Consider the following 15489-nt stretch of genomic DNA (forward strand, 5'->3'; position numbering starts at 1 on the left):
ATTCATTGGCCAGTCAAGGGAAGGCACAAAGACATAATGTGACTGCTCCAGATGGAGGTCCACCAGGGTCCTATGACTGCTTGAGTAAAGACTATCTTGGGGCTTTGGGGTGGCAGAATTCACCACTCAGGCCTCCGTTTTATATCTGCCCCAGAAACCTGAAACAGCAATTGCTACTCTAGGGTCGCTCATGCCCAGTGGAAAAGTAGCTCCAACGCCCCTTCCCTGGAAATTCAGAAGGGGTAATGACCTGAGAGATTTCAGCAGTGGCACCGTGAATTTGGACTGTCATTTCTCATCAAAATCATCTCTTGGATTTCTAAAGTAAACGCTAGAAAGGAAAAAAAAAAAAAAGTGAAATAATATAGCAGCTGTGGAAATCACACAGCTCCGAGTCTATGGGGTGAAATGAGTTGAAATTTCACCAGGCCAGGTACCTACACCCCTCACGAATCAAAAAGTAAGAGAGGTACAAAGGAATTTTAGTCATGTCAAAATGTCACCTAGACTACTGTTTTATACTTTTCTTTGACTTGCTCTATAAATATTTTACTACAACTTTCAAAGTTTATAGGATCCTTAAGACTTGTAAAAATGTTGAGTAACTGGAAACCAATGACCGATACCTACCACAGGGATCTTGATTTTTCTTTACTCTCTCTCTTTTTTTTTTTTAAGATGTCATTGAACAGAACGCACTCTACCCAGGATTCCTTGAAAAGACAAACTCATCTCTTGGTTGCAGTGTTGTGAGTCCTCCGTCAGGAAAAATGGCTTCCACGTAGCAACTCTCGTTGATTTGGAGCTTCTCTCCACAGTGTCAGAACTCTCTGGTCTGGGCCCCGGACCTGGAGCTTCCTGGCTCACACACTTCAGAGGCTTAGTGTGTGGTGACTTCCTGCTTCATCCCAAAGAGACCACGGTCGCCTGGATCCCTGATGTCGGCCTCACACTCAGGTTCCTGCAAACAGGGAAGGCCCTGCTTCCTGTCCTCCCCAATGTCATCCTACTGCATTCTGGGAATGATAGATTTTAGAAGGACATGTTTCCAAAGGATCCTTCACCAAGCTGGATGTTTTAGTTGCACGCTTCAGAAATATACACAAGGGGCTTCTGATCTGAGTCAGTGATCTGACTTTTATTGACTTCTGAACTAATTGTCCTGATTTCTAGCTTCTGTAAAAGTACATAGCACAGTGGTCAGCAGTCTAGACAAGATTAATTCATCTGTGGGTGAGGCTACTTTTATTCTACCGATTGAATCCTGCGTGCGTCTCTTTTTTTTCAATAGCTAATAGATTAAAATTTGGTCTCTAAAGGTGTATGAACCTATCACAGAGAGACGTGGAAACCCATACATGAAGCAAACACAGAAGCTGGATGTTATGGTTCCTTGGGTTTGTAAGCAACTTCAAGGCATAGCCTCCACTGTCTCCCATCTCCCTGGGTGTAGACGTGCCTTAAACACAATCAAAAGTGAAACCAGCAGTAAACTGAATTAAATGTAAGGAGTTAATAGAAAAATACATATCAGACAAAGAGTTACTCACTTGGTAAAGCTTTTGTACAGAGAAGACTCCTTTTAACATAAAAAATTCCAACACTTGCATGTTTTAGAGGGAGTTTTGCATGTTACAAAATAATCCTGCTCTGTAGGAAGGATTCGTCATAGACTTCCCTTAAAAAAGTAAAGTATTTCAAACATGATTGCAGTTACAAACGCTTGATTTACACACAACTCTCTGTGAATCTCTCTGTTTCATTAGGAAAAGTATTTCTGTACAAAGGGAAAAAAAAAGCCTAAGCCTTGTTTTGATAGGGAAATTTGATCCATTTGCATATATTGGGTCTGATAGTTATCTGACTTTTGCAAATGTTTCAGCTCTCCTCCCTCTCTGCTATTTTGGGATCTGAGCTTCCTGAAGCTTTGAAATCAAGGCCTGTGTAATATGTTTTCTTTGGCTTTGCTGTAACATTCAGCATTAAATAGAAGACATACAATGATACGGGGGAAAAATCCAATGCTATTCTTGCCAAATCCTGGATGACTTCTTGGTGGAAATGGTCTTTCCATTTTCAATTCCTCATTCTTATTATAACATGCCTTCCGTTGTATATTTTAATCAAAGGACCCTTTCTGTATTTAAAAGCTCTGTGCTTATGTTTGAGTTCCTTGTTTTAGGAAGGTGTGTGGGTGGGGGTGGGAGAGGGAACACATTTGTTGAAGTAATAAGCCACGTCTGATCACAGAGGTTCTACGTGCTCAGTGAGACATGATATTCATGTCTTCTCGAGATGATTTTTCTTTCTTTTTAGTGTAGGCAATTATTTTTGGCCCAACAGGCATGTTGACTTGGTTAGTGGGACGTGAATTTTTTTGCTTGTTTTCCTGTCTCAAGAACGAAATTCTGATGACAGGCACAGCGTGGCCCCAAACGGGATTGTGAGGAGGAAGATCTGGGGAATGTCAAGAGAGCATCACCAGACCAGAGCCTGTTGTTCTTCTGGAAAATAAGCAGTTTCATCTGCGGTCACCTGCCTTCACCTGTACTCCTTTGGATAACTTCCTCCTTTTCAGGGCTCAGTGTGTAAGAGCTGTGGATTTAGTGCCTCAAGATCTCCCAAGATGCAGTCTTGAATATGAGATCTGGCCTGGGGTAAAAAAAAAAAAAAAAAATGCTTCCTGCCCAGAGCAGAGCCCAAGCAGTGCTCAGCACTGGTTAACAAGGTAACTTTGCCATTTATGAAAGGGCAGGACCACTCTGGTGAGCCAAAACCAAAGCAGAAAAAATACATCTTTCTTGTGAAGTTCAGATGTAAAATATTTTCCATGTTCCCAAGAATTTTTTTAAAAGCCTCAGCTTTTCTCCATACCATAGCTGGACAAGAGCTTTCCTAGTTAGTAACCGATGGGTAAAGATTGTGTCTTTTCATCAGGAAGCCAGGCATTTAGGATTTACACATCTTACAATTTCAATAAAAAAGATCACCCAACATTAACATGCCTTTGATGAGGCACTCATATATGATTTAGAGTTGTTTCCCAATAATCGCACAACTGGCCTAATCACACAATGGGCTTTATAATAATGCATTTTCAAAAGAACGCAAATATTTCTTTTGAGGCGATATTCTCCGATGAATTTGGCGTGCCCTAGTTTGAAGACTTTCATCTCCGAACAGGCCAGGGTTTCTCTTTTATCTAGCTGCCTGGCTTGCTGAAAATTTCCCTGACATACAAAGGAAAGCCTACAAAATGTCCAGTCTTACCCAAGGCTTCAAAAGTACTCAGTGCTCCAGATAAAATCTGTCCCACGATTGTCTCTTTCTTACAAGTATTTAGGAAAACCTAGCTTCTGAGTTCCAAGCTACTTGGTTACAGCTGAAAGTGTTCATGAAAACGTGTTCCCCTTAGAAACCTTGAATAAGTCAAAACTAGCAAGGGCTCTTTACTCAAAGGCCTACGGTTTTATTATACAAGGTTACACACTTCTCCAAGACCAGGAAAGCCATTCAAACACTATATTAAAAGATAGAATATAAGGTCTTAACAGACCTGGCTTGTGGGTCATATCTCCTAACTCAACCATCTGCTTAAAAACTCCTGCAAAAGGTGAATAGAAGGCCTGTAGGACCTCAACACACAGCTTTGGGAAGGCAGGACCCTACAATCAAAGGTCATTGGAAACGCACTCTTTAATTTTTTTTTTTTAACGTTTATTTATTTTTGAGACAGAGAGAGACAGAGCATGAACGGGGGAGGGTCAGAGAGAGGGAGACACAGAATCCGAAACAGGCTCCAGGCTCTGAGCTGTCAGCACAGAGCCCGACGCGGGGCTCGAACTCACGGACCGCGAGATCATGACCTGAGCCGAAGTCGGCCGCTTAACCGACTGAGCCACCCAGGCACCCCTGAAACGCACTCTTTAGACTAAAGTAATTCTAGCAGTTGTCATTCTGTTTGATGGAAATCTGCATCATGAGTTTGCGCCCTCTTCCCCACAGCATAATTATTATTGAAATAAGTAAATATTGGATTTCTGGATTGTGAACCTAGGCAGTATGATTCTGTCTCATCTTCACTTCACCAGCTGCCCATGGTCTAACCTCAGTCACATCTGAGTATATACCTGCACGTCTTCATTCATTAGCTTACAATAAATACACTTGCGTGAAGGCAGAGATGATCAGATAATCTTTCAAGTTCCTTTCCAACACGGATTCTCTTCTTTTTGTTGGTCTGTAGTCAGACCAACAATCTGCGGTCAGAGTTTACACAGGGATATCAGTGTGAGCCTATATGAGAAAGTCTGAACATGAACAATCCCAGAATCAGAAAAGTTAATAAACCAGTTAACAAAATGTACTGAGCATTGGCACCCTTCAAAAGAGAAAGATCAGGTTACATTTTTTTTTCAAGGCAAAGAAAAAAAAAAAAAACCTAATTAGTATCATGCTCTGAGATATACTTTTTATTGAAAGCTATGTTTTTATTTTTAATTAGTTCAATAAATGGCAATAGGCAGCTTTTTCCTTAAGTAATTCCCCAGGCTGTAGAATCACTGTAGGAAATTAGCTCCATTTCAGTCTTTGATCCTTTAAGACCAGGTCTACAGCTTTGCTGGACTAGTGTCAATCGTTTTAAGACCCCAGAGAAGGAAAAGCCTTACTGTCCCTAGCAATGTAAAAATGCACAGTGTCAGGAAAACAGGGTTCCACGTACATTAAGCAAAGAACAAAGCTGATCGTTACCCATAAAAGGAAGGATTTACATGAACTCTCCCCCAGCAGAAGAGGTGGGGAAAAGTTAGCATGCGGTTGTTAGAGAAACCTTTGAATCTCCTTTTGTGTCTAATGACCTTCATTTGAAGACAGTCCCCTTCCTGACATTTTATCTAAATATATATCCCAAGTTGTCTAGGTTGGTTCATTAAAGTAAAATAATATCACAATATAAAAAGTCTTTACAATAACAAGTTTTCCAATCCCAAGTAGTGACTTCTTTTAAGCTGTGCGATAAGAAAATGTTCTCGTAGAGTGTTGTGTTATTGTCACTCATAGTTTCCATTTGCCTACCCTTTATTTATTTTTCTGATGGTAATAAAAAATAAACTTACTCATGCATCTCTTAAATGATACACTTTGCAAGGTAAAATCACAGTATGGTGAGTTTAAAAAAAAAAAAAAATGCCACCCTACCCTTAATTCTTCCATTTAGTGGAGCCTCATTGTTTTACTTAAAATAAGTGGGTGGCTATTTCAGTTTGCATTTCCTCTCTACCAGAGGATTCTTTTAAATTTTTTTGTTCAACGTTTATTTATTTTTGGGACAGAGAGAGACAGAGCATGAACGGGGGAGGGGCAGAGACAGAGGGAGACACAGAATCGGAAACAAGCTCCAGGCTCTGAGCCATCAGCCCAGAGCCCGACGCGGGGCTCGAACTCCCGGACTGCGAGATCGTGACCTGGCTGAAGTCGGACGCTTAATGGACTGCGCCACCCAGGCGCCCCGAGAGGATTCTTTTAAATACATAGGTATGCTTTAAGAGAATTTCACCTGGCAGTTTGGCGTTGACTGGTGCTAACTAAAATTTGAGAACTGTCTCACGTCTACAAATGTCATATCCCTTCACGCAGAGACAACGGTTTGCTGAACATTTGCTCTACATTAGAGATTTACGATCTGCTTTTGTTCCTGTGTGTCCCCTAGGTTTTGGCCACATTTGTACATAATCACTCGCTCCTTTTCATATAGGTTCAAAGTTCCATTTTCCCAGAATTCGTCTCAAGGCTCAATAAGGATATCAAATTTCCACTTCAGCATGGGGGGACTATCTCATATAATCTGTAACTCCCAATGTCATATACGATGATTTTTTAATTGTGTGTCTTATTTGCAAGATATCTGATCATGTGGCATTAACCAAGTTCCTATATTTACTTTGGAGCAACATTTCTTTCCTGGGGCTCATTTGGCTGGTTTCACATTCTGGTGTAATAATATATCATACACAAACTTAGGGAAGAAATTAGAAAAACAGTCTATTCATAAGAACAATTTAAGAAATCTACTGGGTTGGAAGCCTTTCTCCCCTGGTTGAGATCATTTTATTTATTATTTTTTTTAATTCATCTATAAATTATATCCTAGAGGAAAACTTCGTGCTAGGGACAGTGAGCACCAAATCCCTATGCACTTTTTATTTGTGCAGCAGGATATCTCAATGCCTCATGAGAAATATGATGTACCCCAAGATGGGAGGTTCTGGGGCAGAAGTGCTGGCCCCGCTCTGGGTTGAGATCACAGCCACTCTCTCTGCTTAGGTTCCATGGACCTCACTTTGCCTGAACAGAGGATCCTTGATTTTATTTCACCTGCGCTGTTCCTCTCCACTCTCAGACACTCAAAAGAATAATTATTCCCACAGTCGCCATTGAAACCTGCCTTTTGAAAAGTCTGGACCAGGAAACCGATGAATATCTCTGAGTTTGCAAAAATAGAATCGCCATTCCTGAAACTTTGGTTTCTTATAAAGGGACTTTTGTAGAGGTCCCCACCGATCTGTTTACATTGGATGTCTGTTGGGTTGCCTACAATGGCTGCCTGGAGCTGTTGGCCACAAGAACTTCCTCTCTATCTCCTTCTTCACCTTAAAATGGATGCTAAGGTCTCTTCTGGACCCTTATCCCCAATTTTCTTTTTTTTACCCAAGTGTTTATTCAGGGAAAAACCATCCGTGGCAGAATATGTGGTGCCAAAGGAAAAGGGAGGGTAACACCTCATGCCGGCTATCACTCCCTCCCCCTCCACATCCTTATTCCCATGCCCCATTGCTCCATACCAAATTACCCCAAAACTTAACAGCTTAAAACAACCATTTCTTTACGCTCACAAATTTTCTGGGTCAGGAATTTAGTCAGAGTACAATGAAAATTGCATATGTCTGCGCAGCAGTATCTAGACTCTCCACTGGGAAGACTCCACAGCTAAGGGTGACTCAAACAGCTGGGGATGGAATCTTCTGGAGGCATCTTCACTCACATATCTGGTGTTTGATGTTGGCTGTCAACTGAGATGTCAGTTGCCTCTTTACATATGTCCTCTCCATGTGGTCTGTGCTTCCTGCCAGCTCCGAGCTCCAACAGTGAGTGCCCCAGTCAACAAAGTGAAAGCTACATTGTACTTTCTACCTAGTCGTGAAAATCGTGCCGTGTTGTACTGGCTACAAGCAAATCACAAACCGACCCAGACTTCAGGAGAGAGGACATTGACCCCCACCTCTCAGTAAGAATAGTGTCAAGACGCTCGGCAGTCGTGGGGCACCACCTGGGTGGCTCAGTCTGTTAAGCACCCGCCTCTTGGTTTCAGCTCAGGTCATGATCAAGCCCTGCATCAGGCTCTGCACTGACAGCATGGAGCCTGCTTGGGATCCTGTCTCTCGCTCGCTCGCTCGCTCGCGCTCTCAAAAATGAATAAATGAACTTCAAAAAAAGAAATTTGCAGTCTTTTTTAAAAAATCACCACATTTATCAACCCCATCCTTCCAAGGCAACGTTCAACATTCTTAATGTCTTCACATTCATTCCTTCATCAATCCTCTCTCTCTCTCTCTCTCTCTCTCTCTCTCTCTCTTTCTCTCATGCTCTTCACCCCAGGACACTTACTTGATGTCTTAACGTTTCTCTGCAATATACCTGATGTGTTTTTTTTCCTTTGTACAAAATAAAAACAACAACAAAACTCGTGGCTTAAAAAAAAAAAAGTTGAACCTGTAAGGAATGACCGAACAAAGCAACAACCCAAAAGGGAGCGCACTCTCACACCCAACTTTTAAACCCACACATGCCCTCCTTGACTTTTGTTTCCGGCAACTATGGAAAAGAATCTCAGAAATTTCAAACCAGCTGTAAATTCGCTTCAGGGACAGCAGGGCAGAAAAGTAGCACCAAGACTACGTTCTGTTTTTACAGTGGGGTGAGAAAGAGAAAAAGGGAGAAACCCCAATATAAAACAACAAGAAGCAGAAAGGCACCCATGAGCAGAAAAGCCAGCCTTGGAGTCCTTTGGGCATAGGACGTGATGGAGGGAGAATCCGAACCAGATATGGTGATAAAGGATAATTCTATTGCAGCCTACTTTAATTAGCTGTACTCAATAGAAAGGACACAGCAGACGTGAGATTCCAAGAGATCAGAGTTCAAATATGCCATTTACTATCAATACGTGCATGCCACTGTCCACTTCGTTCGTGAACAAACTGAAACAGCATTGACCCACAGCCATGTGGCCAGGAAAGGCCGGAGCCCGTCTCCAGATCTCCTGCTCATCACTGTGTCTCTTTATGTGTTCCTTTCCCCTGACAAACTGAGAACCCCCCAACGAAGGGCAGGACCTGTGTCACTCATTTCTGAATCTCCAGAACTTAGCGGCGTGCCCCACACACGGTGGGTATTCTGCAAATAGTTTGAAGTCATTGACGAGCAAACAAATGTTGTTCGGTTCCAACAGGGATGTTCAAGTCTGTGGTTCAGAGAGAAACGGGATGGAAATGCAGATTCCAGCACAATCTTGCAGACCGTCTCTACGGAGTCCGGGTAAGTAAATCTGAATCTCTTCCATGACAGACAACCTCACAGGCTATGTTTAGCTGACATTAAAACACTTCGTTCCCGGGGCACCTGGGTGGCTCAGTCGGTTGGGCGTCCGACTTCAGATCACTTCATGATCTCACGGTTTGTGAGTTCAAGCCCCGCATCGGGCTCGCTGCTGTCAGCACAGAGCCCGCTCCGGACCCCCTGTCCCCTTCTCTCTGCCCCTTCGTCACTCACGCACTCTCGCTCTCTCAAAACTAAATAAACATTAAAACAAATGTTTTTTTAAGTGTACTAATTGAAAAATAAAACTCTATTCCTTTACCCTGCAACTTGGCTGTTTTCTAAGTTACAAGGGGTATTTTTCCTTCACTACATTATCCTAGAGGCCATGCACCAGCTGTTCTGTTGTGCTATTATATAATCTGAAACAGAGGGAAATTACAAACAAAATTCCCAAATACCTATTCACATTCGATTCATTTCACAGGTGCCCGTGTGCTACCGATGCCAGCGGTTTGATTTCATGTCACCTGGTTACAATTTAAAGCCTACCAAGAAACGGCCTGGTTTGGAAAGTATAAAAACCAACGGACAATTACGCGCTGGATATGTTCCCCCAATTCTGTAACGACACGATTGGCCGAAGGCTTTTTAAGAACTAGATTTGCCGCGAGACTCTAAGTAATTGGAAATTTTTCTATTTTGGAAAATTCCCCCTCGCAGTCCCTTTAGCGCACGTAAAGTGTCCCCAGACTTTCTGCTTTTTAGATACCTCACTTGTAGTGTGATAGTTGTCCTGGGTATAAGCAGGATGATATCGGTAACAAGGGCTACGTGGGTATCAGTACATGTAAGGCTAAGTAACTGATTTCCATTCTCATTCAACTCAGAAACACGTGGGACACACTTTTTTTATTTGAGAGGGAGAGAGAGCATGCACCCATGCAGGCATAGGAGGGAGAGAGGGAGAGAGAGAGAATCTTAAGCAGGCTCCACACACAGCTCGGAGCCTGACTCAAGACGACGCTGGGATCACGACCTGAGCCAAAACCAAGAGTCCGATGCTCAGCCGGCTGAGCCACCCAGGAGCCCTACACGTCACATTTTAAACTCCTGTTATTTCTACCTGATATCCACATATGGGGGAAAGTTCTAAAGCATCAGTGCGTCCCTAATGCTTCCTGATATCCATACATCCCAACATACAAATATGTGTTAACAAAGGGAGAGATTTTATACGAAACCACCTCAAGAACATAACTGATTATTACGATGCTTGGTGGTGTAGTCACATCTCTTCACGTCTATTTGGAGCCGGATACGATTCGAATTGTCTGCTGAGTATTCCCAGTCACAGGTGAGGCACCCAAGGCCCACAGAAGTTGGACCACTTCCACCGGCTCCCCCTCATCTGCTGTTCTTCCCCTGGCGCCACAATGTCTCTTTACGAGAGTATGTTTTCATTCGAGGCAGGTAAACGATAAGATATATTTCACGTTTGTTTGAATCACAGGTACCCCGTGAATTTTCCAGCCCCAGCTTTTCTTTCTCCCTACCTTATGTCCAGCGTCCCCCGCCCACATAAAAAGTCGACGTCCGGGTTAGAACTCTCACATATGGAGCTTCCTTTCAGTACTGAGAGAGTGCCAAACACTCTCCGTTTTGAGAATCCCCAGAGGTTTCTAAGGGTTATTCAAGCGGGCGGCAGGTGGGGCTTACGGGCCCGCCGCCTCTACTGCCCTCCCTGAGCTGCAGCCGGATTTTGCCGCCCCATCAGCCGAGAACCGGGGGAAACCAGGCTCAGGAGATGAGCCTCACAGAGTCGGGATCGGTCTGGAAAGCACGAGTGTGAAATGGAAGCCAGATTCACTTAGTTTCCTTTACAGAAGCATCAGCCCCACTCGGACACCGGCTGTCTTCCCTGCCAGAGAAGAAGAAGAAACTGCTTTGTCTCGTTCACTTCGTCACCTAAAACCATTTCATGGGCTTGACAGCCGCTGCTTGCTAATTATGGGGCCAACTCCTCAGCATGAGGTTTGTGGCATCGACAGGTCCCGGAACAATCCAGCGATTGTCTGGGGGAAGCTTGGGCACTCGGGGTTGAGCACTTTCGCGTCAATTATCCCCACGGGCTGTCACGACTTGGAGCTGCTCTAGTGGAATGAAGGGAAGAAAAGTAATGAGGAGCTCGGAGGCCTGCACACGGCTCACTGGCCCCGAAGAACATTCCGCCTGAATCTCTGTTTCCGGCCGTCGAAGATACGATGAGAGCGGTTCCACACACCCCTGCTCCAGAAAAACACCACAGAGCTCCCATTCCCGAGCATTAGCATTCACAGAAAGGGGTCATTCCCTACAGAAATGCGATCCGATTTCAGCTCTAGGCGTAGGTGTTTGGGGCCTTGTCATTTTCTCAGCGGTAACCAAAAGGTTGAAAAACGCATCCCCTTTCTTTCTTGGAATGCTTTGCGAAGGTAGAGAGGAAGGCAGAAGGGGAAGAGCCACGATACAGTTTCTTGGTGCGTGTGGGGCCTTGATGTTTAAAAGGCAAACTACATAGGATGGTGGGGAGTCGGCGGTCTCCCCAAATCCACGTTCCACGTGTCCACACACGTCCAGGCTGCCCTTCCCCGCCCGCCTCGCAGTTAGGTGTCGTTGTCCGGGCCGCCGGACCATGGCTGGGCCCAGGCCTCTGCGGAGCGAGCGGGCCCACCTCCTCCATACCTGCTCCCCTTCTTACACCTTGAACTTGGATGTGCGCATAACCACCTTCAACCGTGCAGATGACAAGTATCCCGGGGAGTCAGCGACGGCGGAGGACAGAGCAAAGACTTGCCAAGGAACCTGTGTCCTTAAACAGCAGTGGGTCAGAGCAGCCCGCCTCTGGAACTTTCACCTTGGGCTGTCACATGAAAGACATAAACTTGTTAGTCTTTTAAGCCACTGCACTGTTGAGTCTCTGAATAACAACTTGGCCTTCTGCGCTAATACAGACAACGGTTCTCGGCCCACATCAGAAGGGGCTTGCTTCCCCAGGCGCTACTCTCTTCTTTACTGGCTCCCCATACATCACATAACATCTCGCAGAAAGCCCAACCTTTATCCAGACTGATGGAAATGATTCCCCCAGCCTCGAAAATCTTTCCTCGGGAAGCGGCTCACTTTCAGCAGCAGGGATGTCTCCAGCAGTCCCTGGGGGAAAGTTTGGGCTCTCATCCAGGGCATAGCCACGGGCTCTCAGGCCCGGGTCCGAAGTGACCTTCCTTCCAAGCTAGGGAGGTCTGGTCCACGGTCCGGGGAGTCTGTTTCTCTCACCAAAAGGCCAGCAAGGAATTGTGAAATGCAGGAGCCCGAGGAAAGATGTGGAGACTATACTAGAATGCCTATAGCTTTTGGACTCACGTACGAGAAGAAAATAATCACTTCTGCAGATTAGATCATGGGTCCATGGGAGGACAATTACTCATGGAACAAGACGTGTCATACTGCCCAGAGACAGTCAGTGAATGTAACTATCATCCCCTGAGATGATTTTTATCTTGGATTAAAGACCGTGATAGAGCAGCACCTGGGTGGCTCAGTCGGTTAAGCTTCCGACTTTGGCTCAGGTCACCATCTCACGGTTTGTGGGTTTGAGCCCCGCATTGGGCTCTGTGCTGATGGCTCGGAGCCTGGAGCTTGTTTCAGATTCTGCCCTCTTTCTGCTCCTCCCCTACTCGCACTCTGTCTCTGTCTCTCTCTGTCTCTCTCTCTCTCAAAACTAATTAGCGTGAAAAAAAAATTTTTAAGCGATAGAGATCAAAGAACTTGATATGTTTGGGTTGTTAGTGGGTTAATATATGCTAATTATGTAACTTATTAACTAATATATGAGTTTTCATAGAACTTTCTACAACGATAAAAATGTTCTATATCTACATTATTCAATATGGTAGCCACTAGCCACAAGTGGCTAATAAGCACTTGAAATGTGGCTAGTGCAAACGAGGACCTGAATTTTTAATTATATTTAATTTAAGGAACCTATCATTGGATAGGTATATGTGACTACTGGCTACTCTCTTGGAGATCACAACTTTGTTCAGCATAGTTTTCCTGAAAAGGGCCAGATAATAAATATTGGAGAACCACGTGGTCTCACAACTCCTCAGTCCAGTACTACAGGGTGAAGGCAGCCCCAGACAATATAGAAATTAATGGGCATGGCTGCGTACGGTGAGATTTGATTTGCAAAAATAGGGGGCTGTTTGAGCCTCGTCGATAAATTTCTAAATGCTTTCCACGATGTTTTTAGCTGCCGAGGCTGAGAAATAAATTCACACCAAAGTGTTAGTGACAATATATTTCAATATCTGCATGTTTCCCTCTTTTGGTAAGGACCCAGAGGAAAAGGTACCTAACCTGGGAGAGTTCATCTCAAATTTCAGCATCTCAGATGCCGTGGGACTTGGTAGGAGACACGTGAGGAAGAATGCCTTTCTTTCCTCGTGCCCCCACAAACCACATTCCAGAACTGGAAAGCCCCTTGCTCTCCTTGCCAGGGTCCTGCTCTCAGTCCCTGCGTTGTCATGACATTTGGAGGGTGTCTGTTCCCATCAGAACTTTACCCTTACACAGCCCGGAAGGGGATGGAAAACGCCCTGGCCAATTTGTCTTACAGAACCAAAACTCTCCTTCGTGTGTCACTTTTATTTGGTGCCAAAATTAGAAGATTAAAAAGGTAGATAAATCAAAGCCTTTTCCTACCTGGTAAAGGCAAATCAATAGACTCAATTTCCCAGAGTCTCAGAGAAGCCATGTTTCATTTTTAAATTTCACCTCAAAAGCCATAACTGGCGAATACAGGATACGCTATATCCAGCACATGAGGCTCAGTGGGAAAGAGAAATGGAAAAAAAAAAAAAAAGAGAGAGTTCTGGGGCCAGAGAGCCACAGAAAATAGACTCCAGAATGAAGAATCTGGAGCCGTCTCAAAGGCAGTGCTTTGCACATTCTGACTTCTGATTTAATACTAATTAAAGACACATTTAAGTTTAGCCCACATTTGCACCCTGACACATTGCCGGGTGCTTTAGGGAAAGGCTGCCTTCCCCTGTCCAAAAGGGGTGGAGGTAATTGTGGCCTGGAGAATAAAAGCGAATCATTAGAAAAATATGCTGAGAATGTGGAATATCCTCACAGCCGTATCATGAATGGTTTCCTCTTGTGGTCAGGCTGGAGGAAAATGTATCTTGCGATGCAGTTATGATATCGTCAATATTGAATGGAAAATGCTCACATACACGGGTGCCCCAGGACAGATCAAGAAGCAAAGTTATTGCAGGCAACTCTTAGAGATGCTTTTCTTCTTTTCCCTAGGATGTTGTGTTGCCTTCTAAACTTGGCATGAACAGTAGGGTCTGATTCCTTGATGGTTTCCTATGTCCTTGCCCCCGCCCTTCCTCTGACCCCCATCTTAAATCAAGCCCCCTCCCCGAAGCACCTGCTCTTAAGAGTTTTCCAAATCTTTCATGAGGGCTAGGCCCCTAGCCTTCCAATACTTCCCACTGGTAAGAGAAAAGCGCCCACTACCGCCAACGTCCCAGTGGTTCTTGATGCACTCAAAACCACCAACTACTACAATCTATAGGAGCCCTCTACTTACGTTTAAGGCTGGCTGCGCGTTGTCACCCCACAGACGCTTTCGTTCCCTTTACCCCCGGCCTCCCCCTCAACAAAGCCCTAGCCACTGGCCAAGAGAACTGGGATCTCCTTCTAGGGTAAACTGTGCACCAAGTTCGGGCTCCATAACTCAGGTCACTGTAAGTGCGATGGAACAGCGCTGAACTGGAGTGAGGTGAGCTGAGTTCTAGTCTATCATTAGGAAACTCATTTAACCAGTCTCTTAGGGAAAGTAAATGATAAGCTGGAACACTGCCTGCTTGCAAATTCGATGACTGTCCGAAAAATGACCAAATGTAGGATGCTACCATGTTCTACATAAATTGACAAAGTCCTGGGGAAGGGCTTAAAAACAAATAAATTGTCCTACTTGAAAGACGAGAAATGGACAAATTAGCTAGTTTGGGGAGAGTTGTTAGTATTAGTGATAATTAAAGAGGTGATGATACCTAAGAAAATCAAGGGTCCTGATAAGGAGTTTTAGAGAAATTAAAGAGTAGGATACAGAGCTCTATCGTTAGCTCAGATCTATAGTAGAAAGGAGTCCTGCATATTCTTTACAAGGGCATAAAAAAAAAAAAATTGCGTTTGGGAGCTGCTTTCATAAGTGGTTCGGCCAGTGTGAAAAATTGTTCATTGGATGAGAAAAATCTTAGCAAAAGTTGAAATTTTCTGGTGTGAAACTACGGAGCAAAAATGTGTGATTCTCCATGGAAACGTGGTTTCGAAAGAAGCCAAGGATCTGCTCGCACATTTCAGTGACATCACGGGGAGCAAAGCCACCGATGCTGCTACTAAACCATCCACGGACTGGATGGAGAAGGTCAGAAGCCAGTACTCCCCGCCGGAGGTAGAGCCTACACAAGGTGCATTTGCGCGAGGGGTGTGCTCCTGAGCTACAGTGGTTCATCCAAGAGAAGAAAGGTCCCTGGCCGCTGTTCAGGGGAGACCAAAGCTGGCATGGTAGAGGAAATCCCTTGCCAGGTCATTTTCTCCTCCAGGCAGAAGAAACCAGCGAGCTTTTGGCCATGGGCAAAGGACTCGCTTCACTGTGGCCACGTGGTTAAGTCTTATGTTGGGTCGGATGTTCCTGTGCTACCCTATGAACTCCAGAACAGTTAGGTGCAAGAATGCGAATGAGTGAAACATTGTCTAAGGTTCTAATTGAACTTCTTCTGTTGGAAAGACAAGAAAAGGCAAAGGAAGTCAGGGCTTTCGGGATCACACTACGGA

General features: G+C 44.5%; 1 long non-coding RNA gene across 3 annotated transcripts in view; it reads right to left on the bottom strand.

The window, feature by feature from the left end:
• Nucleotides 1-3852: 3852 nt before the first annotated feature.
• LOC121014666 (uncharacterized) overlaps nt 3853-15489 on the bottom strand; it is a 29038-nt gene continuing 17401 nt past the window's right edge. For 2 of the 3 annotated variants that reach the window (XR_005783347.1, XR_005783348.1), the window contains one exon: nt 3853-4240. This is a non-coding gene — a long non-coding RNA (uncharacterized LOC121014666). Of the gene's footprint in view, nt 4241-11335; nt 11498-15489 lie in introns of all 3 variants that reach the window. The other variant, XR_005783346.1, reaches the window with a different exon arrangement.

The sequence above is a fragment of the Herpailurus yagouaroundi genome, unplaced genomic scaffold (assembly GCF_014898765.1).
Source record: "Herpailurus yagouaroundi ecotype Mexico unplaced genomic scaffold, PumYag 203, whole genome shotgun sequence".
In the NCBI taxonomy this organism is placed as follows: Eukaryota; Metazoa; Chordata; class Mammalia; order Carnivora; family Felidae; genus Herpailurus; species Herpailurus yagouaroundi.